A 25,870-nucleotide genomic window follows, 5' to 3' on the forward strand; every position below is an offset into this window, starting at 1 on the left:
GATTATAATCCAATACTAATTTATTTTGTTGCTCAAAGTGCTCTGGCTTTGCTATTGGAAACGCTTTCCTTTACCCCCCATCATTGGACTGTCATAATGACTTTTTTGCACATAAGTGCAAGCACTAGAATAGAAAGGGTGTTTTATTATGTGTACTTCTAACTTCATCATTCAAATAAGCCAATGGTGTAAGTGCTCTCATTTACACAGAAGGAGTCTGAGGTGGAAGGGGTTCAGTAAATTATCCAAGGTCACGGAGCTTGTAAATGGTGGAGCTGGGATGTGCGTCCACACTGGCTAGCTTCAGATGCCCCACTTTTAACAAGTTGAATGTCAAAAGGAATACAACCTCGCACTGTCCCCCAACTTGTTGAAAGACCAACATTGGTTACACATATCGGTATAGTAAAGAAACCCAAAGGCAGCTGAAGGAGCTTCCAGTGGCCACGAGCAGGGACAGCCACTTCTCTGTATCTCTTGGCCTTGGTTCCATTCCCCAACATCCCCTATATACAGTCAAGAGGAAAAGCTGGCTGACGAAACCGCCCTCATGGGAGCGTTACAGACTTAATGTACTGCCCCCTCACAGGAAGTTGTAGAAAGATGTGATGGACACGTAGGAATGGATATTGAAGCTGACATTTTCAAAGGCTGAAGGGGTGGTATTTTAGGGCTTGAGTGGGTCTTCTTGGAGTTCCTTAAATTAGATTTCATGAACCCACTCCACCCACTCAGGAGCAAGCCCTCAGCACAACACACTCGCTTCCAAACCTTGGAGCTAAACTCCTTCCACCTTCCCCTCCAACCCTGTAAGATGCCAAAACAGCTTCAAGGGACTCTGCTGAGAATCACTAATCATGTTTACACTGGGTTGGTAAAAGCCCAGAGCAGAAGAGAAAACACAGACCCAGGTCCCCTTCCAAAAGCCCCATAAGTAACCAGAGATCCAGTGTCCCTCTGTCGTGTGCACCAGCTGGAGGAAACTCTGGTTGGCTGGTTTCTTCTTCCCTGTCCAGTGCAGCCCGGAATTATAATGCAGAACGTTCACTCCCACCCTCCCCCAGGTTCAGCACCGGGGGTCCTGCCTCCCCCAAATCATGCTCCATTCTTCCTAAGCTGCCAGCCTGCTTTCTGTTGGTTGAAGACAGTGGCATCTTGCACAATAAAAGTCCATTTTAGCAATTTCTCTGCTGCCTCCAAGAAAGGGGGGAAAGTCTCAGTATGAGGGCGGCCTTTCTTTATCAATTTCTGCTTTGGAAGATGGGAATGCCATCCTTTAGATTTCTTAAGGAAATAGAGCAGAGCCAAAGTAGTCGGTGGCACTCAGCTGGGGTTTAAGACCTTGTTCATAATGCCTAAAGAACTTCAAAAAGTTTCAAGGACAATACCTAGTGTAATACGCTCATTGACATCTAAAGAGCCCGAGAAAACTAGGCCATGGGTATAATGAGAGGCAAAAATACTGATAAATGGAAGGGGGGACGAACCAGAGTGTCCCTGCGAGGTTTTGCTTCCTACTTTAAGAATAAAATTGGATAGGAGAAGTGGCTTTCAGAAGACGTCAGAACTGCCTTGCAATTCTGGCAGGAGCTAACTTTGTTTTCTAAATTTAAAGACATCGCAGCTTCTATAATTTGTCTCCAATGAAGCTACGCCATTTTTTTTTTTTGAGCCCTGGTTTTGTTGCTAACTTGCTATATGGACACAGTTCCCCTCTTGGAGAATATTCAATTTACTCATTTGTAAAAAACGGGGGGCACTGCACATCCTTATGCGGAGATATTGACCTGGAAGCTTCCTTCATTAGGCACTTTGACAAGATACGCTAAAGTGGCCAGGGCCCTCCGAGACAAAGCAGAGGTTGGTCCTGTCCTCCAGGAGCATAGTTACGTAGCAGAGAAAGTGAAATTCACATGGACACACGACGAAAAATAGTCTGGAATACACACATACACACACAGTCCCAGAGCTACTGACAACTCACTAAGTTCTCATCTTTTTCTGACTAATACACTTCCCGGAAAATAGCAGTTAATTCACTCGAGAGGCGAAAGGTTGTGTCCATGCAAGGACACTTTCCTCTGTATTATGTCAGGGCCATTGGTCAAGGTTAAAGAGTATCTCGACCTTCTTCTGTGCTCTTCTCAACAAACTTCTCCCTGTGGGCCGTTGTCCACGAGCATGGCCGTAACACGGCAGCCCATGGAAGGAGAAGAGAGAGAAATCAAAGTGAGTTATTTTCTGCTGGAAGCAGCTATGTTCAAAGAGCTCATTGATTCATTTATTCATTCACTCCCTCAACAAATATTTACTCAACAGTACTCTAGTGGTCAAGTACTTAACTCGCACTGAGAATACAACCAGCGAGAAAGATATCCACAGCCTGGGGAGAAGATGGGAAATTTTAAAAGGCAGTTACAATACAGGATTACAAGCTCTGGGATGGGGTAAGAATGAAGGCACCATGGAAGCACAGATGATAGGCACCTTCTCTCCTGTGAAGCAATAAGGGAAGACTTCCTGGAAGAGGTGACATGGAGGCTGAGGCCATCCGAACCAGCAGGAGGTGACTGGGTGAGGAAGAGTGATGAGCAGGTTTAGGAAAGGGAACAGCGGTGCAAAGGCGTGGAGGCGGGAGAGAGCATATTGCATTCCTGACAGAGGCTGCAGTGGAGAAGGGCAGGGTTGAAACAAGCCCACAAAGATCCGTCTGGGTACATTAGGGGAGTCCACGGAAAACCACAGACAGCTTTTAAGGAAAGAAGTGGCAGGGTCAGATTTGCATATTAGGAAGAGCTCTGTGACCATGGTTGATAAAGTAGAGAAATAAAATTTGGGGTTGCTCTAGAGATCTCAGTACTCAGTGAAGACAGCCTCCACCAGTAGAAAGCACCCTCCCACATACTGCCATCTTTACTACTTAGAACAAGCGGGTGAAGAGCTGTAGCATCTACTCGCATTTTGCAGATGAAGGAACAGAAGTGCTAAAACACTTCCTCCCCTTGGGCTCTCTTGATGTTTTGGACCAGATACGTCTTTGTGTGGGGGCTGTCCTGCACATCGTAGGATGTTTAGCAGGACCCCTGGTCTTCACGCATGAACAAAACCCTCCTGCCAAATGTGACCACCAAAAATGTCTCCAGATGCTGCCACATGACCCCTGGGAGGGCACGACCACCCCTGCTTGAGATCCACTATTCGAGAAGTTCAAACCCCCCTGTTCACACCAGCTGGGATGTCCGTCTTCAGAGTCTGCCCTCTTTGGACTCCATCGAGCACGCTCCCCCTCTTCCCCACCAGCCTCATCCCTTGGCCAGTACATCGCTTGCATCAATTCGCCTCTAAGCCTTTATTGGGAATCTTAAGAACAGATGTCGCTTTCTCCCGTCATTTTAGTTTTCTCGTACATTAAAGCAAAGGCTTTTTTTTCCCTCCCTTGGGAGCTAAAAATTGTTACCGCACTAGAAGCTAAAGACTTTTTTCTCATCACATGTGCATTTCTATACACGTCCTTTCCAACCAATAAAGCACTGGCACCCAGCATGAGGATGATTCACATGACATCAGAGCCCATTTCTGCCCAATTCCAAGGTGTCTGCCCCTGTCTTGGGCACCACCATCCATTTGGCGATTTGAAGTTGCCTCTTACACATTTTTAAAACAACCCCGAATTATTTTTCTCGTGGATCTGCCTCAAGAAGTTTGCCTTGTGATTAAATCTGCAGATGTAAAAAAAAAAAAATTGGATTTTCACAGAATGGTACATGCATCGAGAGCATGGTCGAGCCAATTTCCTCTGTTCCATCTTTATATGGAAGTGTAGCGGCTGGGGAGATTGTCTTCCCCACACTCAAATTACCCTGCCAGACACAGAGAATTTTTTAGAAGAGTCCTGAGCATGTAATTTTATTACCTTAGCACCAATTTTAATATAATTCATGTAATTTCTTCTGCAGGAGAAAAGTTATTTTTCCTAAATGCCTGGTAAAATGAGAACGGATGGATTTTTGACTCCCACCAACTCTCCTCTGTAGAATTTCCTGCTAAAAGAAGAAATGCCAAGAGGTGCTCATCTCCAATGGCCTCACCTGGGAGCAGAGAGCGCTCATTGGGTTTTTCAAGCTTGTTGATTTCTAATGACTGGATCTCAAAAGAGACCAAATACATCTTAAGAACCGCCACCTTATCAACATCAAGCCAAGGTCAGATTTGGTCAGGATTCTCAGTCTCTGCACCTACGGCCACAGGGGTTAGATCATTCCGTGTTATGGGGCTGCCCTTGTGTTTTCGGGTGTTTCGCAGCATCCCTGGTCTCTACCGATTTGATGCCAGGTGCACAGCACCCCAGTTGCAACAGCTAAAACTGTCTCCATTCATTGTCACATGTGAGTATCACTGAATTTTGCTTCTTTGTTCCAGGACCTCTCCCATCTATTCCTGGGACCCACCTACTTGGAAGAGAGGAGGAAGCTGCATTCAGTGGTCAAAATTAATCCATGGGCAATCCAGAGGGGCCGATGGGTGGCCCGAGAACATCGAAAAGGTAGATCTACCAAGTGTCCAACACAACAACATCCCAGTACCTAAGGGTCAGAGGCTGCTAGAGCTGGACATTACTTTCCTTTCTGCTATTTAACAAATGTTTATATAGTCTACATGTGCCAGGCAGTGTTCTAAGTGCTTCAAAGGAGCGACTCATTTGGTCCTTATTATAATTCTAAGAGGTCAGAACTATCATCACCCCATTTCACAGATTAGAAAACTGCGATACAGAGACATTAAGTGTGAGTTAGAGAGTACCAGACCAGAATCCAGACTAAGGCATTTGATTCCCTCTCTGGGCTCTTAATCAGTAGGCTATGGTATGCGTGCTATGTACTAGGAAAAGGGAATTGAATTTGGACTCAGATCACCCTGGGCTCAACTCCTGGCTTGATCACTAACTAGCTGGTGAACCTGGTCAAGTTCCCTGATGTCTCTAAACTTAATAACCTCCTATCCCCAATACTATCACATTGGGGGTTAGGGCTTCAACATATGAATTGGTGGGGGAGCAGACATAATTCAGTTCATAGCAAACTCATTACCCAAAGAGTTGCCAGCATGATCATTTTAAAACCTAAGTCAGAGTATGCCACTCCTCTGATTATAACCCTTTCCTGGGGACTCATCACACTTAGAAAGGAATTGGGATCCCAAACCATGAACTTGCTGCAGGATCTAGCCCCTGCCTGTCCCTGCGACCTCGTCATACACTGCTTTCCCCATTATTTAATATGCTCTGGCCACACTGCCATTTCTTCCGTCCCCACCAGCTCTGTCCCTGCCTCAAACGCTTTGCATATACCCTTCCCTTTGTCTGGAACACTCTTCCCAAACTTGTTCAAATGGCTGGCTCCTTCTTGCCCTTGAGACCTCAGTTCTCAAGTCAACTATTCCTTTAGGCCACCCAAAAGTCACCCCTGCTCACAGTCCCTGTTTGCATTCTATCTGCTTTGTTTTCTTAAAAACACATATCAGTGGGGCACCTGGGTGGTTGCGTTGGTTAAGCGTCTGCCTTTGGCTCAGGTCGTGATCCCAGGGTCCTGGGATCGAGTCCTGCATTGGGTTCCCTGCTCAGCAGGGAGTCTGCTTGTCCCTCTCCCTCTGCTCCTTCACCCCCACTCTTGCTCTCTCTTTCTCTCAAATAAATAAAATCTTAAAAAAAAAAAATACGCACATATCAGCTTCTGAAAAAAACACCTGCCCTTCCAAATACAGCAGAAGCGCTCTGAGAGCAGAGACAATGCTGGTCACGTGCACCATCATACTCCCAGCACCTGCCACCAAGCCCAGCACCTCCCAGGAGCTCATTCAATAATCCGTGGAGGGGGCAAGGAAGGCAAGGCAGCCCTTCAGCTCAGGCACACACCTCTCCCTCCGCCAGCCCTTTAACCCTCCCTCCAAGGTAAGTGGCTCATGAAAATTAGAGAGAATTATGTCCTGCAGTTACCAGTTGTGCAGCTCAAGAATGAAGTGGAATTAGACTTGGAAATTAAAACCCAGGCAAACCCACCTCCCGAGGCCCTGTCACAACCACAGAGAGCTGATGGCTGGTTGCCTCCACCCACCACCAGATCCCAGGAGGAAAGAGAAAACCAAGTCCCCACCCTGCTTTGTGTCTCCTGATGGAGGTGGGGAAGGGATGTTGATTCTCTCCTTGCTCCAAAAAATCTCCTCAATCTTTCAGTCTCAGGGGTTACTTTCCTAAACAACAAGAAGAAATACACAAAAGAGGAGAAACCGAAGTCATGTCCGTCTTAACGGGCTCAGGCACACGCAGTGACAAACCCCTGTGATCAGGTGCCCACAGTGATTCTGCTAAATCCCACCCCCGACAGAGAAAGAAATGAATTTTCCTCACCTTCATCCAGCTGCAATGCTCATCCTAGCCTCCTCGAGCCAGCTGTGCAAATAAGACCACAGAGTTCCCTCTGTTCACATTATATATGTCAGTGGTCCCTACCTGCCAGCTCCCGGGCCCACGAAGAGCCCGCAGACGTGTCTTGTTGGACCCACAGTATTATTTTTACTTGAGTTAGTTGCCGGCATTTGAAAGTAAGGAGATTTTATATAAAAATCTATATTTCCAACTTCTCTAGAAAATCAAGCTAACGTCAGCCTCATGTCCCCGAAATGCAAAACTCTGCCTGGCACTAAGAAATGACTACCCACTGTGGCATTCTAGAACTTTCCATTTCATCACAGTATGCATTCAGCCTACTTCACTCATTGACACTACCTGTCTGGACCTCATAAGTATTGAGTGTGCAACCCCTATTGTACACACACACACACTCAGCAGTAAAATCAATAGACTCAACTTTTTTTACTGGTCAATAGCATTGCACGGCTTGAATGGAGGACATCTTGGAACACTGGTTTCTTGAATCAAATGGGAAGATCCAGAATTCTAAACGCCTCCTTTGCCATACTCTGCACCCTCCTTACAGGGGATAAAGAAGAGGAGCTACAAATCCTAATCAGTCTCACCTTGAAGAAGCAGCATTTGCTGTGATGAATAGGTAAACATTGTTCCCACAGGGACACACGTCAGGGCGGGAATCTGATTTTAAAGACGCTCAATGTGGGGCGCCTGGGTGGCTCAGTCGTTAAGCGTCTGCCTTCAGCTCAGGTAATGATCCCAGGGTCCTGGGATCGAGTCCCACATCAGGCTCCCTGCTCGGCAGGAAGCCTGCTTCTCCCTCTCCCACTCCCCCTGCTTGTGTTCCTGCTCTCGCTGTCTCTCTCTCTGTCAAATAAATAAATAAAATCTTTAAAAAAAAAAAAAAAGACGCTCAATGTGGCAGAGATTGCTAACTGTTCACCAAAATCCATTTCTTCTTCCTGGGCATGCCTATTTCTCCCATCCTTTCTTGTGATTGGGTGTAGCTGTATGATGGATTCTCACAAATAGATGCAGCTAGATACTGTGAGGAAGGGGCCCTCAGGGGTAATGTAAAGGCACAGGATGAAAGGAAGTCGGGTCCCTGAATCACCATGCAGAGGTGAGCCATCCGACAACCAGAAACATCCAGCTTGGACTGGTAAATGAGAAACAATCATCTTGTGTTGGAGCCACTAGGCATTCTGACTACTCTCTGTTGCCTCGGCTTTGTCTATCCTAATATACCCTATCAGCTTCTAAGAAAAACATAAATAAAAATAAAAACTCCATTCACACACAGCCACTTGAGTAACCGCCATTATTAAGAGTCAAATATGTGCCAGGTGCTTTATGTCTTATTCCTATTGTGCCAGTGAAGAAATGGAGACTCAGGAGCTAAGCAATTTGCCCAAAGATACATCACAACCAGGTGGCTCAGACTGGAATTAGAACTCAGGTCTGATTCTGAAGTCTATGTCTTTCCATATGGATACTAATTTCCAAGCACCTATGATGGACCAGTCTTTCTACAGGTTGCTTTATCCACTTTTCATTTAATCCAGCCCATAAACTATCGAGATAGGCAGGGTTACTATCTCCATTTTACAGAGGAAATTGGGGCTCAGGGAGGAAAAGCTCTTTTCCTGAGGTCCCATTGGGAGGTATGAAATTCAGACTCGTAACTTTCTGTCTCTTCCCACTATTTCATACAGGATGGAAGGAAGGTTTGGCAAGACTGAAGAATGTTGACACGTTTTGCCACTTTTGATAAATGAATTACAGTGTTATTCACTCACACAAAAAAAGAAACTGTACAAAATTTGCTTTGTAAAAACTTACATTATCATTACATTGCTTGAAATATTTTCATCTCTATACTTATAGCCTTGAAAGACCAAGAATACCCAATCTAAATCATAGTGTCATATTGTAGATACTATATTCTAGTGTCATATTATATACACTACATTTTAACGTCATATTATAGACACTCAATAAATGCTGAATGAAATAACACGAATAATGAACTCCTTGGAGCTCCCTCACACATGATATTTCCATGACCTTGCTCTTTCTGGTTCTGTTGCCAGGGACACCCCCCACACACACACACACCTTTGTTACCTGACCAATTTCTGCACATCTCTCAATACTCAGCCCAAGAATCTCTTCCTCCAGGAAGCCTTCCATGAACACCCAGGAAAAGCCAAGTGCCTTTTCTCTGTGTTCCCACAGTTTGTTCTGTCTACTTTTGTCCTTCTTTCTACCATATTATATTGAAATTGCATGTTCTCCTGTGTCTCCCCCACTAATCTGTAAATTCCTTCAGAACAAGAACTAAATATTTTTCATATTTTTACACAGAAAACAGTGACACATAGTAAGTGCTTAATAGATAAAATTTTCCTAATCTAAACAGAGGCAGCGTGGGCTGGAAACATAAAGAATTTCCAATGAGGTTTAGGCAAAACTTAAATTCTCATTCCAGAGGAAACTGAGACCATCTGACAGTAACTCCTTGCATTGGAGACTGCCCATCCCTTCTTTTCCTCTGTTGGTACCCTTTAGAATGCAGAATGATAAACCACGTGGACTAAAATGGATCAAACACATGGCAGGTGTTCAATAAATATTTGTTGAGTGGATGAACAAATGTGTGATTATTCCCCTTCATGAAGGGGACCATTACCATGCGTAGGATGATGAAATGCACCACCAACCAAAAATCCTTTTCTATCTATGAACCATGTCACCAAATGTCTTTTAGCACTTGTACATGTAAGCCAAATAAATTCTGAGGGTCCAGGGGGCTCAGGTCCCACCTGGAGTCATATAAAGCAAAGCACAATCTGGCAGCCAAAGCAAATGAAAAAGGAACTGCACTCTGTACTTAGGTCTCTCTGAGAACATTATGGGGGAGCCAAGTCATAAACCTCAGCCAGATTTCTTGCAACACCCATTTCCTCCCCTCAAATTTCTCTCACCTCAAAACATCTCCAGATCCTGTCTCATGCCAACCTGCTAAAGAACTCTCCCCAACCTCCGTACTACAAAATTCTTCTTCTCTCCTCTTCCCACTCTCTGTCTAGTCTTTATTTGTTACCCTTCTGACTTCCTTCCCCCTCCTCTTCCTTTCTGCTTCAAGGAAGAATCCTGTCCTGCCACCTAGAGTCCTTTCTCTTTCCCTGTTCCTCCATTGTTTTCATCCTGAGGAGCCTGGAGGTGACTGGACAGGCAAGGACTCAATTCTCTTCAACGTGATGATGGAGAAGGTGACAAAAGCTGGAAACACACATTAAAAAAAAAAAAATCACGTCCCCATGACACCCATGCTCTTCCCTCTACCTGGAATGCCTGATTTTATTTTGCCCACTCAGTGTTTTATCACCTCAAATGTCCCTTTTCCAGGACTATCGTCTTTACCCCTCTCCGTGTCAGCCACCAGCTGTCAGCCTGGCTTCCAAGCGCCATGATTGTTCCTCCATTAAAGCATTCTTCATAACATCGTGGTAGTGTTTGCACCTGTCTCAATCTTGATCTTGGGAGCCTTTTAAGGAACAGGGCCACCTCCTCTGCACCTCTGTGTACTCAGAGCCTTGGACAAAGTAAGCACTCAGTGGACACTTGTTGAATAAATTAATGGGAAATGCCTCATAACCCGGCTTCAGAGCTTTACCTCTTGAACTGAGGTTGCAAATGTAGTTAAAATGTGAATACTCCTATAAGCAGTATCTTAAAGCTTCATTCACTTTTACCCTAGCATCAGGAGAAGGAGCGGCCAGGACACTGAACATCTCAAAAAAAAAAAAAAAAGTTGAATAAATTAGAGGAAGATGAAGACCCTGTAGCCAAATTTTTTTTCCTCGAAATTTTTGCCTAGAGCCCACAATTTTGGGCTTCTTCACTGGTGATGCTTAAGAATTCTGGAGTTCCTGAACTTTATTAGGTAAAGAAAGACATGTACAAATCACCAACACAGAAGTGTCTGAATCCTCCCATGCATGCCATGATCTAGTCCAAGCGGTAAATACAATCCTGGAATCAGATAGATATGGGTCCAAATCTCTGCAGCTTTAAGCAAGTCTCCTGGTCTTGGTTTTCTCGTCTATAAAATGGGGTAATAATTTACTTACCTGAAATGGCTGTTGGCAGAATAAATTAGGCAATGTATGGAACACACTTAGCACCATGTCTGGCACCTAGTAGGACTCAGTAAATGTCTCCATTATTATTTTTAAATATGAATTTGACTCCGCAGAGAGCCCCAGCGTCTCTGTCTCAGGCAGACAGATATAGCATTCTTTGAACAGATGTCTAAGCAACAGCCGATGCTGACACACGTGAGAAGTGAAGGGACAGTAAACACAAGAGGGAATAGTTCCAGAGGGGAAGTCAAAGAGGGATCTACAGACACACAGAGATCGGCATTACCTGATTCTCCCTAATACGGCATCCCCTGCCATTACCAGCTGCTGAGATAAGCCACCTGCTAGGAAATCGTCAGGAGAGAAATGCCACATCACAGTTCCAGAATCTGAGCACAAAATACTACAGACTCAAAGGAAGAACATATGGTATGACGGGGCGGGGTGGGGGGGGGGATAAAACAGTGTTGAATGTCTCCAAGAAGCAGGACTAATCAGATGAAAGAGAAATAGCCACCACCATGAAGCAGTTTGTGAAAGAGCAATCTCCCCTAAATGAAGAAACACTAAATAAATGGCTCCCAGGGTTCCAGGAGCCCTGAAAAGCCCTCACGCAGGAAGAGAGCATCTCTGTACCAAGCATCTTTGGTGCACTGCACCCAGCCACATTGGAGTTGGAAGGTGTGCTGGAGAGAAAAGCCATTATCAGCTAGTGTGAATTGCCTATGTTGATTTCCCTTCTCCCTCCAAACTCCCGGGGGTGGGCATGACCCTCCTCGGAGGAAGGAATAGGGCAAGAAAAACAGTCAAGGTACCAAGTGGTCCTAAGAGATAACAGCCGATATTGATGGTGTGTTTTTATGTTCTGTATCTTGATGCTTTGGTATACGGGGCCCTGCTGACCTGGAGGGATGCCCCTCCCAGAGTTAGCTCTTCCCTGGAGATGGAAGACAACTGGGAGCGTACCTTTCCTACGCAAACTGACCAACCCAGGGCCCATAGCACCAACCTCCTTCTTCATAGGGCTATCACATTCCAGGTTACTATCCCCATCGCCCAAATCACCCCAGGGCCATGCACCAGACAACCAAGGAACAGCCCTTACCTTACACCCCGGAGCCTGCTAAAATTATTCACACTAACCAATCCTAAACCTGCTTACCTTGCCTCACCCTCTCCTTCCTGAGGAACCCCCCCAGTGAGGACTCAGCTCACGTTTTCCCCTCATTCTCTCTGCCTCCTAACCAACCTTGGTGCTTCCCTGGGTGGCCCTTTGTGGTGTGGCATTTTCCTTCTCTTGGGAACTGTGAGTATAGCAGACTAACTTTTCAATGGCAGCCATCTCCTGATCTGTTGACCTTGCTGAATTTAAATATTAACAAAACCTACATTTAAAAACACAGCCTAAGCCATCTTCCCCAAGAGATCTTTTATCTTCGGGTCTCGGGAGTTTCCTTCTGTGCACAAGTAGCCACTAGATAAAACCAGCAGAGACAAGGGAGCTTGACAAAGCATTAGCTGGCTTGCGCTGATATGACCTTGGGGAGTTTCCTCTTGCTGACAGTCCAAGTCTATCCGCTTGAGGCCTTCTTTGTTCTTCGGGTCATCCCCAATCCCGCTAGTGATGAGTTCTCTGAGAGGTGATATTTGAGCCCAGGTATGAAATGAAGTGAGGGAGTCAGTCAGGAAGTGCCAGGAGAAAGCATTCCAAGTGAATGACACAGCAAGTTGCAAATGCCCTGAGAATGGAACATACATCTACCTGTCTCCTTATCAGAGGCATGACCTAGCATGACAATTTTGAGGTTCATGATGATAAGTAAAAGAAGCCAAACACAAAGGGCCATGTACTGAATGATTCCATTTATATGAAACATCCAGAATCGGCAAACCCATGGAGATGAAAAGCAGACTAATGGTCACCAGGGCCCGGGGTAAGGGGAGATAGGCATGAGGGTGCAAGGTTTCCTTCTGGAGTGATGGAAATACCTTGGAACTAGACAGAGGTGGTGGTTGCACAACATCGCGAATGTTCTAAATGCCATGGCATTGCAAACTTTAAACCGGTTAACGTTGATTTTACGTTGTATGAATTTTACCTCAGTATTTTTAATAAAAAGAAGCCACCTCTTTATTTTGTCACACCCTGCTCTCTTAATTAGACTCCCCACCCTTCAAAGGAGTCTTTTTTTTTTTTTTAACTAGGCTCCATGCCCAGCGTGGAGACCAATGCGGGGCTTGAACTCACGACCCATAAGATCAAGACCTGAGCTGAGATCAAGTCAGACACTCAACCAACTGAGCCACCCAGGTGCCCCAGGAGTCTATCTTTTCCTAGCCTTGATGCTATTTATTTGTTTGTTTCCTCCTTCCATTACCATCTTCCATCCATGTTCAAATGTGAGTAACTTTCATAAGCACAAACTCACCAGAAGCCCAAGCCAAACAATTGAGTTGCCACACTTTCCACAAGAGAACAGCAGGTCCCCCTAGGGAGGGTGGGGATGGATGTCTTGAGCATGGCAACAGCCCTAACAGCCCTAACTAAAAGACAACAAATCCGCCATTTCATCCAGGCCCTGCCTCTGTTTCTCCCTTCTGCCTCCTGAGGAAAAGCTCATTATTCATAGACTCAGACCACCTGGTGCCCACCTTTCTGTTTCTTCCAATACTTCTCCACCCTCTTATCTGGACCCTTTAATTGGAACAGTCTCTTTCCTGCTTCCTGCTCTTCCCCATCTAAGATCCTTCATTCTTGGGTCAGAAGAATTTTTAACAGAACATTTTATCATGTTAGTGCCCTGCTCTGAAACATCCAAAGGCTCCCCATTACTAATACAGTGAAGTGTAAATACAGATGGGAGATGCCATCGCAAGATGACGCCAACCCCATCTTTCTGGCTCTAGCCTTATTCCTAATGGACTAAGCGCAGTCACTAAGCATTCTTTCCAGTTTCCTCCTTCTGCAGGAAATAATTGTCCATTCTCCTCTTTCCCGACTGTAAAATCTGGCTCATCCTTCCAGACCCACACCTGTCCCCAAGTAGCAGACACCTTTGCTGACTCTCACGCTCAGAGTTAATCTCCCTCTTATATCTTCGAGAGCATTGGTTGGGCTGACATGTTCATGGTAAGAACATCTCATGCAGACTAGGAACGCCTTGAAAGTGGCGACTTCCCCTCAACTAGCTCTGTGTCCCCAGTCTCTAACAAGGACTGGCCCACATGCACCAAGACATTAGTTCGTTGAAGTCAAGTGATTTGAAAAGTCTCAAGGACACCAAGAGGTCTTTTAGCAGTGTGTCCTGAACTTCCTGAGTCTTCTCGCTTCCATAAAAATGAGATCCATGGCAGAGACCTTGGAAATTAATTAAGTATTAGGACATTTCTATGCTCAGACACGGGCATCCAGGTACTTCCGTAACACTCCCACAAAATGGCACCATCAGACCATGTTCTCCTTTCTTAACTCATTAATATTTGACTTCTCTGGCCCGTAGATGTCCTGAATATTTAATTACAGAATCTTATTACATGCTCAGGGATTTTAAAAGAAACAGACACAATTTTCATAAAAGTTTTATGAATCTGACTCAATAGGTGAATATATTTCAATCCAATAAGTATTAATAGTAATTAAAATTTATGGCACACTTACTTGGTGCCAAGAATTATCTCATTTAATCCTGACTACAGTCTTAATGAGGTTCAGAGAAGTTAAGTATTTGCCAAAGGTCACACAGAGTCTGACTTAACTGACAACCTCTGCCAATTTCCAAAGTTGTCTGTCTTAACATTTTTTTATTAATAGCTATTACTTCTGGAGCCCTCACTACATTCAAGATGGTATGCCTGTTCTCAGAAATACCAGGAAATCAATGCTGCCCTCCTTCCCCAACAACTGATCTTGCTCCTTGGATCGAATAACACAAAGTCTGTATTCTACCCCAGTTCCCAGAACTGCCCAATGGGATTAGGGCCAAGGGACCCACCTGGATAATACGCCTTTAACTGGCTTCTCTTCCCTTGCATGATGCTCTCACTCTTCAATGGTGCATAAAAGGCCAGATAGTAAATATTTTCAGCTTTGTGAGCCAGGCTGTCTTTATCACAGCTAACAACTCCACCGTTGTAGCAAAATACCATAGAGACAATGTGTAAAAGAATGAGCCTGGTTGTGTTTCTATAAAACTTTATTTGTAGACACTGAAATTTGAATTTCACGGAACTTTGCTGGGTTGTGAAATATTATTTTTCTTTTGATTTTTTCAACCATTTAAAAATGCAAAATTCATTCTCAGCTAGTAGGCAGTAGTTTGCCAACCCCTGCTTTCTAATATTCTCTTCTAATATCACCGTTAACCATATGAGACAAGAACCATCATTGTTCCCATCCTGCAGATGAGGAAAACTGAAGTTTAAGAAGATTAAGTGGTGGGGCACCTGGGTGGTTCCGTCGGTTAAGCGTCTGCCTTTGGCTCAGGTCATGATGATCGCAAGGTCCTGAGATCGAGCCCCACATCGGGCTTCCTGCTCAACAGGGAGCCTGCTTCTCCCTCTCTCTCTGCCTGCCACTCCCCCTGCTTGTGCTCATTCTCTCTGTCAAATAAATAAATAAAATCTTAAAAAAAAAAAAAAGATTAAGTGGCTTTAAGATAACACGATTTGGGGGGGCCCCTGGGTGATGCTGTCGGTTAAGCATCTGACTCTTGATTTCAGCTCAGGTCATGATCTCAGGGTTGTGAGGTTGAGCCCCAAGTCGGGCTCTGCTCTCAGCATGGAATCTGCTTTTCCCTCTCCCTGCTCCTCCCCACCCCGCCCCCCACTTCTCTCTTTCTCTAAAATAAATAAATTTTTATTTTATTTAAATATTTATTTAAATTTATTTTTTAAAAAAAGATTTTTTTAAAGGTAACAAACACAATTTGGGTAAATTCCAACCCATAAGTATGGCCCATGGGGTCCTGGAATGGTCCTCTGGAATGCCTGTTCAAAAGGTCTCAACACCCAGTTACTTTGGAGAATAAAGGGATGGCTTCCCTGACAGTTCTTGAATTGGTACCTTCCTCTCTGCACCCCTCGGCGCCGACAGAGCAGCGTGGTGACTCAGTGGCAGCCGCTGCACCCAGAGGCCAGCCGAGAACGGCTTGCTAGAACACTCCTGAGAAACGGCTGCTCATCCTTACTTTGCTAAGAAACCATGCAGTGTCCCAGCAGGACAGGAGAGCTTGAGAAGTTGCAAGGGTTGGCCGAGCGACTCCTTGGAGACAGAACAGCTGGAGCAAGCCGCCATTCACCTGCCGTTCCGTTGGCATGAGACCAACCTGCATCTCTCTGTAGTGTTTGTGTACATATATAGATACACCTGCAAGTGTGGTTGAGAACACATACATCACACACCTGGGGCTAAAGAGAGCTTGGCTTAGACAACCTCAAAGCTTGAAGCATGCATGCCAAGTCTTCAGCTTCATCAATATAACACAACGGAAGTTCTGCCTCACCCCATCTGGTCTGCCCGATGCCCCTGTGGGCACCAATATGAGGCAGGACTTACATGGTCCTTAGCATGCGCCAGGCATTGGTCTAACTTTACACACAATAGTTAAATTCTTGCAGCAATTCTTGCTGTTGGCAACCCCATTTTGCAGATGAGGAATCTGAGTGGTCAAGTAACTTGCCCAAGGTCACACAGCCAGTGAGTGGCAGAGCTGGGCTTTGAACCCAGGTAGACTGACTCTAGAATCCATGCTCTAAGCCAGGGCTTGGTAGACATTTTCTGTCAAGGGCCAGATAGTGAATGTTTTAGGTTTTGCAGGATACAGATCGTCTCCATCACAAATGATTTATTATTATTATTATTATTTTAGAACCCTTTAAAAATATAAAAAAAAATTCTTATCAAGGATCATTCAAGAACAGCCTTTTCTTTTTTTTTCTTTTTTTTTTTAAAGATCTTATTTATTTATTTGAGAGAGAGAGAATGAGAGAGAGAGAGAGAGCACATGAGAGGGGGTAGGGTCAGAGGGAGAAGCAGGCTCCCTGCCGAGCAGGGAGCCCGATGCGGGACTCGATCCAGGGACTCCAGGATCATGACCTGAGCCGAAGGCAGTCACCTAACCAACTGAGCCACCCAGGCGCCCTAGAACAGCCTTTTCTAAACTATTATCCTATGGTGTTGCAGTGTGAAAAAAGGGCCCCAATTCTGGCCACTGAGAAATAATGGAACTCTGCTGCAAGGATTTCTAGACCTGGGTAAGCTTTAACTTTCTTGGTAAAAAGTAAAACACAGCAGACATGACCCTTCCTTCTACTAGCCAAGTTTGGGTAAAGAAAGGATGACTGGAGAATCAGCAGCCACTCTGTGACCATGAGGGAAAGATCAAGAGAAGTACAGAGATACCAGCCACGACAATGTTGAAACCATGGAACCATTTCCAGCCTTTGCCTAGATTTGAAATTCTCGTTACAGGAGAAAAACAGTCTGGATGGGTATCGTGAAACTCAAAAGAATGCAGTTCCACAGAGTGAATATGGTGGGGCACAGGCCTAAAGATGTTTCTCTATGAAAGGGTAGTACCCATAAGTGTGGGACATGCTGCATTCTCAGTTGCCATCCTGGAACATACAACATACTAAGAGCTCCTAAATTTTACATGTTAGGGAAGAGACTGCCTCTCCTTGCGCAAAGGTCCAAGTACAGAGTCCAGGAGAAGGGACTTATTAGTTGAGCTATCATGTGGCTAAGGAAGAGGCAATTCTTAGCAAGGGATGCTGGGTATCCCAGACTGTAGTGTGTCCCAATATAAGTTCCCTAAGGTGGAGAAATCACTGTGGGAAAGGTTATAAGGCTTTGAAGGCCCTGAAAAGTCCTGCAGTAAAGATACCTCTACAATTCTGCTTAATGCAATGTTTCTCAAACTCATAGGATCATGACCTTCTTTTCCTTTTGTAAAAAAATTTTTTTCTTAAAAATTGGCTTAACATCCCATAATATCAAACTATGGATTTTGCGTTTTTCAAAATTCACTTTGAGAAACTAACCTACAAAAAACCCAGCTTCTTCTTCTTTTTTGCTTTTTTCAGAGAGAGAGAGAGAGGGTGAACATGAGTGGTGGGGAGGGGCAGAGGAGGAGGGAGAGAGAGAATCTCAAGCAGGCCCCACGCCCAGCACCGAGCCAACATGGGGCTCGATCTCACGACCCTGAGGTCACAACCTGAGCTGAAATCAAGAGTCAGACCTTAACCAACTGTGCCACCCAGGCATGTAACTTATATGTATATTTAATGTCACTTTTTCCCCAAAAAAGAGATGTTATTAAATCAACAGTTTATTGACAATAGTTTGTCTTGCAATTAACAGCACCCAGGAATTAAGAAATATGGTAACACACGATCTCAGCAATCCCACCTCTGGGTATATATATCCAAAAAAAATGAAATCACTATCTCTAAGACATATCTGCACCCCCACGTTTATTGCAGCATTATTTACAATAGACAAGACATGGAAACAAACCAAGTGTCCACCGATGGATGAACAGATGAAGAAAATACCTATATTTTGAGAAGAGAGGAATAGAGTATTATCCATCCATGAAAAATCAAGGAAATCCTGCCATTTACAACAACATGGATGAAACTTGAGGGCATCATGATAAGTAAGTCAGACAGAGAAAGGCAAATACTGTATGATCTCACTTGTATGTGGAATCTAAGAGAAAGTAAACTCATAGAAACAAAGAGTAGATTTGGGGGTTGCCGGCAGCTGGGGGTGGAAGAAAATGGGGAGATGTTGGTCAAAAGGTACAAATTTTCAGTTATAAGATGAATAAGTTCTGCCAACTATAGTTGAACAGTACTGTAATATATAACCTTCTCCCACCAAAAGAATAAAGGAGAAATAAGTTAAAACTAAGGAAGACCTTCCCTGGCTTCCAGGGGTTACATTTCTGAGTTTTCTTGGTCGAAAGCTCTCAGGCCATCTCTCCTAAAGAATCCAGCCCAGCCTCTGACACTCTTGTCAACGCCATGGCTTTCTCCCCACATACCCAACGATTCCACCTATATTCCCTGCAACAGGAAGGAATATACAGAGCCATCATTAATTCACAGTTACATTCTCAGGAGATAGTAGTTACCTATTGCTAAACATTAATGCTGCAAACTGCCCCAAAACTCAGTGTTTTGAAACAACAGTTATTTTAGCTCACAAATCCACTTGGCTTTAGGGTTCTTCCGGTCTCAGCTAGATGTCAGCTGGGATGACTGGGAGCTTGAGTTCTGCTCCTTGCTTCTATCTCTTCTTCTCCCGCTGGGGTCAGTGGGCTAGCCTGGGAATACCCTTCTCACTGCAGTGACCGACCCATCATGAAGCATTTCCCTGCCTCTATCTGTGTGACATTTGCTAACATCTCATTGACCAAATCAAGTCACATGGCTGTCCAGAGTCAGAGTGGGAGGGATCTGCAAAGTCACATGACACAGTTCTCCCGAGAGGTAAAGAATCGGTACCATTTTTTACATCCAAGGAAAGTGGCCTGAAGATGGTGATAAGGAGAGTCTTGGGTCTAATTAGTTGGTATTGGGCTGTAGAAAGAAAGAAAGATTTTAGCTACCCAGTGTAGTTACGTTTTCTTTACTTTTCCTTAAGTGGTTTTTGTTTAGAGGGAAGACAGAAATAGAAGCCTCCTGTGGATTTGGAATGTCAAGTAAGAAAACTCCGGACACCCAAGAACTTGAAGGAAGGATGGAAGACTTTCCTATCAAATAAGGAAAATCACAACGTCTGCTCCACCTCACAAGAGAGGAGCTCCCTCCCAGGGAGTGTCTCCTGCCTAAGGAACTGGCAATAAGGGTTTGCTCCGCACCTGAGAAATCCTCAAGGTGACCCCATGCAGGGACGTCAGGCTTTGGTGGGAGAGAGAGGGAGCTTCCACTGAGGCATGCTGCAGGAGAGAAAACCATTCACTTTCGCAAGTGGTTAAAACACCGAGAGCCGAACCTAAAATTAGGAAATTAAAACTAAAGAAGGGAATTCAGGCAGAATCCTTTCCATCAAAAGCAGCAAGCATATGGGCCCCGCTGTCAAGTGCAGACCATCAAACTGAAAAGTGTAAATGAATCAGGGAGATTAGACAGACAAATTGGAAAAGGAGGAAAGTGCCATTTGAAAGCCCAAATCGGGGATCTGATTTGTCACCCGTAGGAAAGCTGTCCTCCACTTCCATCCAGCCCTTTGAGACAAACCCCCTGCCTTAGAACTTTTGGGGTTGCCCCTGGAAAACTTTCTACAAAGAAAAAATAAATAAATAAAAGTCCCCCAGGATGTTACTCAATAGAAAGCTCTTTTTGAAAGTGTCTATAACAGCCTGTTGTGTGTTTTAATGAGCTGAAATGTGTGCTTCCATTGGCTGGGATTTGAAAGAGAACCTCTTTCTGCCTGCTCCCTCTGGCTTCCACCAGGTCCTGTTTGATTCTGCATATTCATAAAATGCTCGGCAGGACACATCACAGTTCAAACTCGCTTTCAGCTTTGACGACTTCAATAAGCCTGTTCGTCACCACTCAGCAGTTAATTCCCTGAGCTCCTAAGACACTCCTACTGGGCATTTTGAGCAGTGAGTTGGCAAAGCGAGGTGCAGATTTCAAAAGCTGGTTAACAACCTTCACGGGGATCTGGAGGAAAGAGGTCGGCCCGATGGGCTCTGCCCACTTCTGATTAGCAGGGGGATGATAAGCCTTCCCCCATCCCAGGTTGCAAATACTTTATATTTTCCTTTCCTTCTCCTTTGGGAATTTCTAGAAAGCACAAAGGTGTTGTAAAATCCACAGAAGAAAAGAGGAATAAGGAAAACTGCCTGCCAGTAATTTATCAAGACGAAGCTTCCTTCGTAGCTCTTGACACCATGTACTTCCCTCCATCTGTGTTGTCCCCGTCTTAGTTCAAGGCCACCTTGACTTTTCATTTGGTTTGGAGCAATGGCCTCCTCACTGATCTCCCTACCCCCACTATGGCCCTGTGTCCTTTCCACCCTATGACCAGAACAATATTTCTAGGGCACAACATGTTTTGGGCATCTACCGTGTATCAGGTGAGGTGCTAGGTTCTGGAGAAAGAATGGTGGGCAAAGCCAAGCCCCCAGCCTCACCGAGCACAGTCTAGTGAGGAGATTGGTTTTGTCACCTAACCACACAAATAAGTATGAAGCTGCCAGTGGGGGGTAGGGGGTTGGATGGAGGTTGAGGACGTGGCCATGTAGGAACATATAACAGAAGGAGGTGGGAGATCAGGAAAGGCTTCCCTGAGGAGGTGATGGTTGAGAGCCAACTGGAAGACCTTGGAGTTATTGAGATGCAGGTGCCTGGGTGGCTCAGGCAGTTAAGCATCTGCCTTCAGCTCGGGTCATGATCCCAGGGTCTTAGGATGGAGTCCTATGTCAGGCTCCCTGCCCAGCAGGGAGTCTGCATCTCCCTCTACCTTTCCCCCCTGCTCGTGATCTCTCTCTCTCTCTCTCAAATAAATAAATAAAATCTTTTTAAAAAGGGAGTTAATGAGATGCAGGATGGGTTTGAGAGAGAAGAAAAAGAACATTCTAGCAAAGGGGACAAGTTTGAACCAAAGTCCTGTGGCAGGAAGGAGCATGGAAAACTATGAGGATCTAAACCTGCCCATCTCCTGCTCCACTTGATCTTAAGAAAGAGACAAGGATCCCTATGCTGACCTCAAAACCTTGCATGACCTAGCAGCTGACTGCCCCATCTCCTTCCATTTCTATTCCACCTCTCACACTTCTACCTTCCAGCTGATGTCAAACCCATCCCCCACACCTTCCGTGGGACTCCTTATGAGGGGGGAAAAGGAACCTCATTTGTAGAGCATCTAGTCAAACATCATGTTAGATATTTACACACACACACACACACACACACACACCCATAATCACATCTCCTACAAGGTAGATGCTGGTGTTGTCCCACTGCACAGGAAAGGAAGTTGAAGCTTGGCGTGGATAAGCAATGAGACAAAGATCACACGCAGTAAGGAGGTGGGACTGGGATTCACACCCCAGGACTCTGACACCAGAACCCTAACTAACGTGTGATACTCTTTCCCTCCAACATGGCGGAAGTCAGGGAGAAGTTGGGCAAGGTCTTGGGTAGGGCATCAGGGAGGCCTCATACAGTTCTTCTCTTGTGCCAAGTCCATTTGATTGGTAGTAGCCACGTTGAAAAGGACTCTGGGGCCACACCCAGGCTTCCAAGACAACCTGTTGGGGTTGATTAGCAACGTCTGCCATGAGTGCAGGACCGGGAGGGGTCAGCATGCGTGCTCGGTATTTTTCATCCCTGGGCCAGCTGGATGTATATTCTGGAGTTCTCCCTCCAGTCCAAATTTGGGAAGTATGGACCAGAGTTCCCTTCTAAGACTTCCCTAGGTCTTCTCTGGCCACTCCAGGGCTGTTATCCCAGAGATCCCAAGTCAAGTACAGATAAAGTCAGAGATGCTGCTTAAACCCAGGTGACCCGAGTCTCCCCCCCACCACCCACCCGCCCCCCGCATTTCTTCCCAGGACCCCCACAGCCCCACCTTGTAAGAGAATCAAACCCATCCTCCCCATGATGCTAGTTAGCTTCATTTTCATGTCCACACCCACAAAACTCAAACACAGAAAAGTGAGAACTTGATGATCTCAGACTCCATGACCAGCCTTCAACCACCTGGAAGCTTCCCATTTTCAGAGACCCCCACAGCTTTCCCAAAGCCCCTACAGAAATTTCCTGTGCACTTTGGAAACCCTGGCGTTGTATCTCCTGTCAGTTTATTACAATAACCGCTACGGGGCTGGCAGGATCCGGAGCTGTGCCCAAAGGTGCCAGCAGAGTGTCAGCAATTTTGACCGCACCATCCGCATCAGAAAGAGCAGCTCCAAGTGGCTGTTCCTTTTCACCACACAGTGCTCCCCAAGCTTGGAGCTTTCTTGAGGAAACATAAATATGCATGCCCCTTTCATCCCCTGTCCCGCCTCCGCCCTGATGCTCATCTTGCAAAGAACACTTCTGGTGCCTGGAAGTGCATTCAGCTGTGTCTGCCTTTTTTTTTTTTTTTTTTAAGGCAGCTTTTCAAACCCTCTCTCCGGGTCTAGTTATCTTTTATAGGTAGTCTATTACTTTACCTCGTTTCTCTGTATTTTTCAGGCTTAGTAGCCATGTCCTCTTCTGTGCTAACCTAGCCGCATTACAGAACACAGGAGGACGGGGACCGCGCGGGCCCCCGGGGGTGCTTTCCGCGGTGGAGACAGAAGGAAATGGTTGGGTCCTGACCGGGAGCTTTCACTGCCCACTGCCCTCAGAGTCAGATCTGGTCTGGCTCATTTGCATTTTCTGGTCTCGGTTCTTCCATTTTAAGAATGACTCTACATGGGCGCCTGGGTGGCTCAGTTGGTTAAGCGACTGCCTTCGGCTCAGGTCATGATCCTGGAGTCCCGGGATCGGGTCCCACATCGGGCTCCCTGCTCGGCGGGGAGCCTGCTTCTCCCTCTGACCCTCCCCCATCTCGTGCTCTCTCTCTCTGTCTCATTCTCTCTCTCAAATAAATTAAAAAATAATAATAAAAAATTTAAAATAAAAAAGAATGACTCTACATTAACTACAAAGCAAAGTTTGCTTTCTCTGCTCTGTTTCGAGAGGCTCTTGGAATAGGGATTTAGCGCACGGACTCAGGAGTCAAACTTCCCAGGCTTGAATCCTGGCTGCAGCCCTTCTTAAGGGCATGATGGCAAGTGACACACCCTCGCTGGCCTCAGTGTCCTCATCTATAGTATGGGATTAATAGTAGTAGCTCCCTTGCGGTCTCAGGAGGGTGAAACCAGCTAATATTTGTGCTGAGAACGGGGCTGGAACATGGTAAGCCGTGCATAGGTGTTTGCTAAATAAAGTTAATATTTTGGTCAAAAAAAAAATCTCTGCCCTGGGCGCCTGGGTGGCTCAGTTGGTTAAGCGACTGCCTTTGGCTCAGGTCATGATCCTGGAGTCCCTGGATCGAGTCCATATCGGGCTCCCTGCTCAGCGGGGAGTCTGCTTCTCCCTCTGACCCTCTTCCCTCTCATGCTCTCTCTCATTCTCTCTCTCAAATAAATAAATAAAATCTTTAAAAAAAAAATTTTTTTTTAATTAAAAAAAAAAAAATCTCTGCCCTAACCCCTCCCTTCCCTTCTGATGAAACAGCTGACTGTGTCTCAGAATGGTATGTGGATTAGCGAGGACAGACAGACAGGCACTAGAAAGGCAACTGCCATGGATTTTGCAAAGGAAACGGAAGTTCTTGGTCCATTGCAGCTGAAGGATGAGGTCTCAGGAAATGCTCGTGTTTTTCTTTTTTTTTTTTCTCCTCCCTGCACAATGTCTAAAAAGTTTTAACTAGTTGTTGGTATTTTTTAAAGGGGTTCTTTCAAATGAAAATATAATTTTATGGCTTCTCTTGAAAAAAATTAGAAGGTACACCTGACACAGTAGCCATCCGATGGTTGGGGCAGACAGGGCTCGGCAGCCGCCCCCCCTCCCCGCCCCACTGACGGGTCTCACCTGCCGGACCCTAGGAGAGATTTGAGGTTATCACCCCGCACCCTAGGTCCTCAGTGTGACTCTGCAGGAAGGAGACACCCAACATTCAGACGCATGCAAATGGGTTTGAGCAGAGCACCTCCTGTTTCTGGCCTGGCTATTGGGCCAAATGTCCCCCTGGTGGGGATGGGGGGTGGGGGTGTGTGCCCCCACTCATTCACGCGGTCTGCTTCTCCCTCTGCCTCTGCCCTTCACCCAGCTCATGCTCTCTCTCTCTCAAATAAAATAAATAAAATCTTTTTTAAAAAGTCAATTTCCTTTGTGTTTCATCAAAATGGGTTTTTAAAATGCCTTTCTTGGGTCACCTGGGTGATTCTGTTGGTTAAGAGTCTGATTCTTGGTTTTGGCTCAGGTCATGATCTTGGGGTCGTGAGATCGAGCCCCGCATTGGGGGGCTCCGTGCTCAGCAGGAAGTGTGCTTGAGATTCTCTCTCTCCCCCTCTGCCCTTCCTCGAAGCACACACTGTCTCTCTCTCTCTAAAATAAATATTAAAAAATATATAAAATAAAATGCCTTTCTTGCCAAGTTATAGCAGCTATGGAGAAGGAAATTGAGTATTACTAGGAAAAAAAATGACAAAAATGCGGTGGTTTCAGGCACCCTAGTTGGACACTTTCAAGAACTAGAAGTTCCAAGGATGTGTTGTTATTAACTCAGAAAACAGTACTAAGCCCTACACAGAGTTATCATCAAGGACTACACAAGACGCTTTGGCAACAGCTGCCTGACCCATGTCTCTACAGAAATTATCCTGGTGCCCTACACAGAGAAGGCGCTCAAAAATAAAAGTCAAATGGAAATGAGCGCTTGGGTCCATATTAGTAGGAGTTAATATTGAGCTATAAAAAAATAATTAAAACCTGTCCCTGCGTTCTTATCCATTATTGCTTATCTAATTGCCGTGATAATCTACAAGAGGAGTCTGGTCTTAAAAAGCTCTTATCTCGTGAAGGGATTTGTAATAGAAAAGTGAATGATGGGAACCAGGAGACAAAAGGGGAGACAGTCAAATTTAGTCAAAGCCAAAGTAGCTCTTGAGACGTTTAACGAATCCCGATGACTGGTTCAAGAACGCAGAGTGGTTAGAAATGATGGGAGGCAGGGGGCCAGGGAAGGTCTCTGGTAATCATTTCTGTGAGAGATGATAAAGGGTGAACTAAGAAGCCAGTGACAGGGAGAAGAGCCGTCAGGTGGGGGATGCCGATAGGAAAGTTCCATCGAGTAGACTCAACAGGAGGTGACAATGGGACATGGGACATTAGATGTCACTCACTGCCTGGTAAATATGGACCACTCCTCATCCCAGGATATTCCTCTCTGGACTCATCCTCCCGAGGCCCTGGTCACCACCATCCATGTCCTCAGGCTTCTCCTTCCCTAGAACCGCTGCTCATCTCCCTTCTGCTCTGAACCTCTTGCTCTCTTTTTCTATGGGCTCCTGGAAACGCAAGATCCTGGTGCCCTGCTCTTGATGATAGGGTATCAAGAACTCCAGCCCCTCTCGTTTCCCCATTATTCACCCAGGCTTTGCTAGGGGGTGGGGGTCATGCCCCACATTGGAACCAAAATGTTCATCAAGGCATTTTGCTAAACAATAGAACCTTGCGATCCCTGAGATGAATGACGCCATTTCTCTAGAAAGCAGAAAATCTGCAGCCAGCTTTTGCTTAAGATCAC

Source organism: Neomonachus schauinslandi, chromosome 5 (assembly GCF_002201575.2).
Source record: "Neomonachus schauinslandi chromosome 5, ASM220157v2, whole genome shotgun sequence".
Taxonomy (NCBI): Eukaryota; Metazoa; Chordata; class Mammalia; order Carnivora; family Phocidae; genus Neomonachus; species Neomonachus schauinslandi.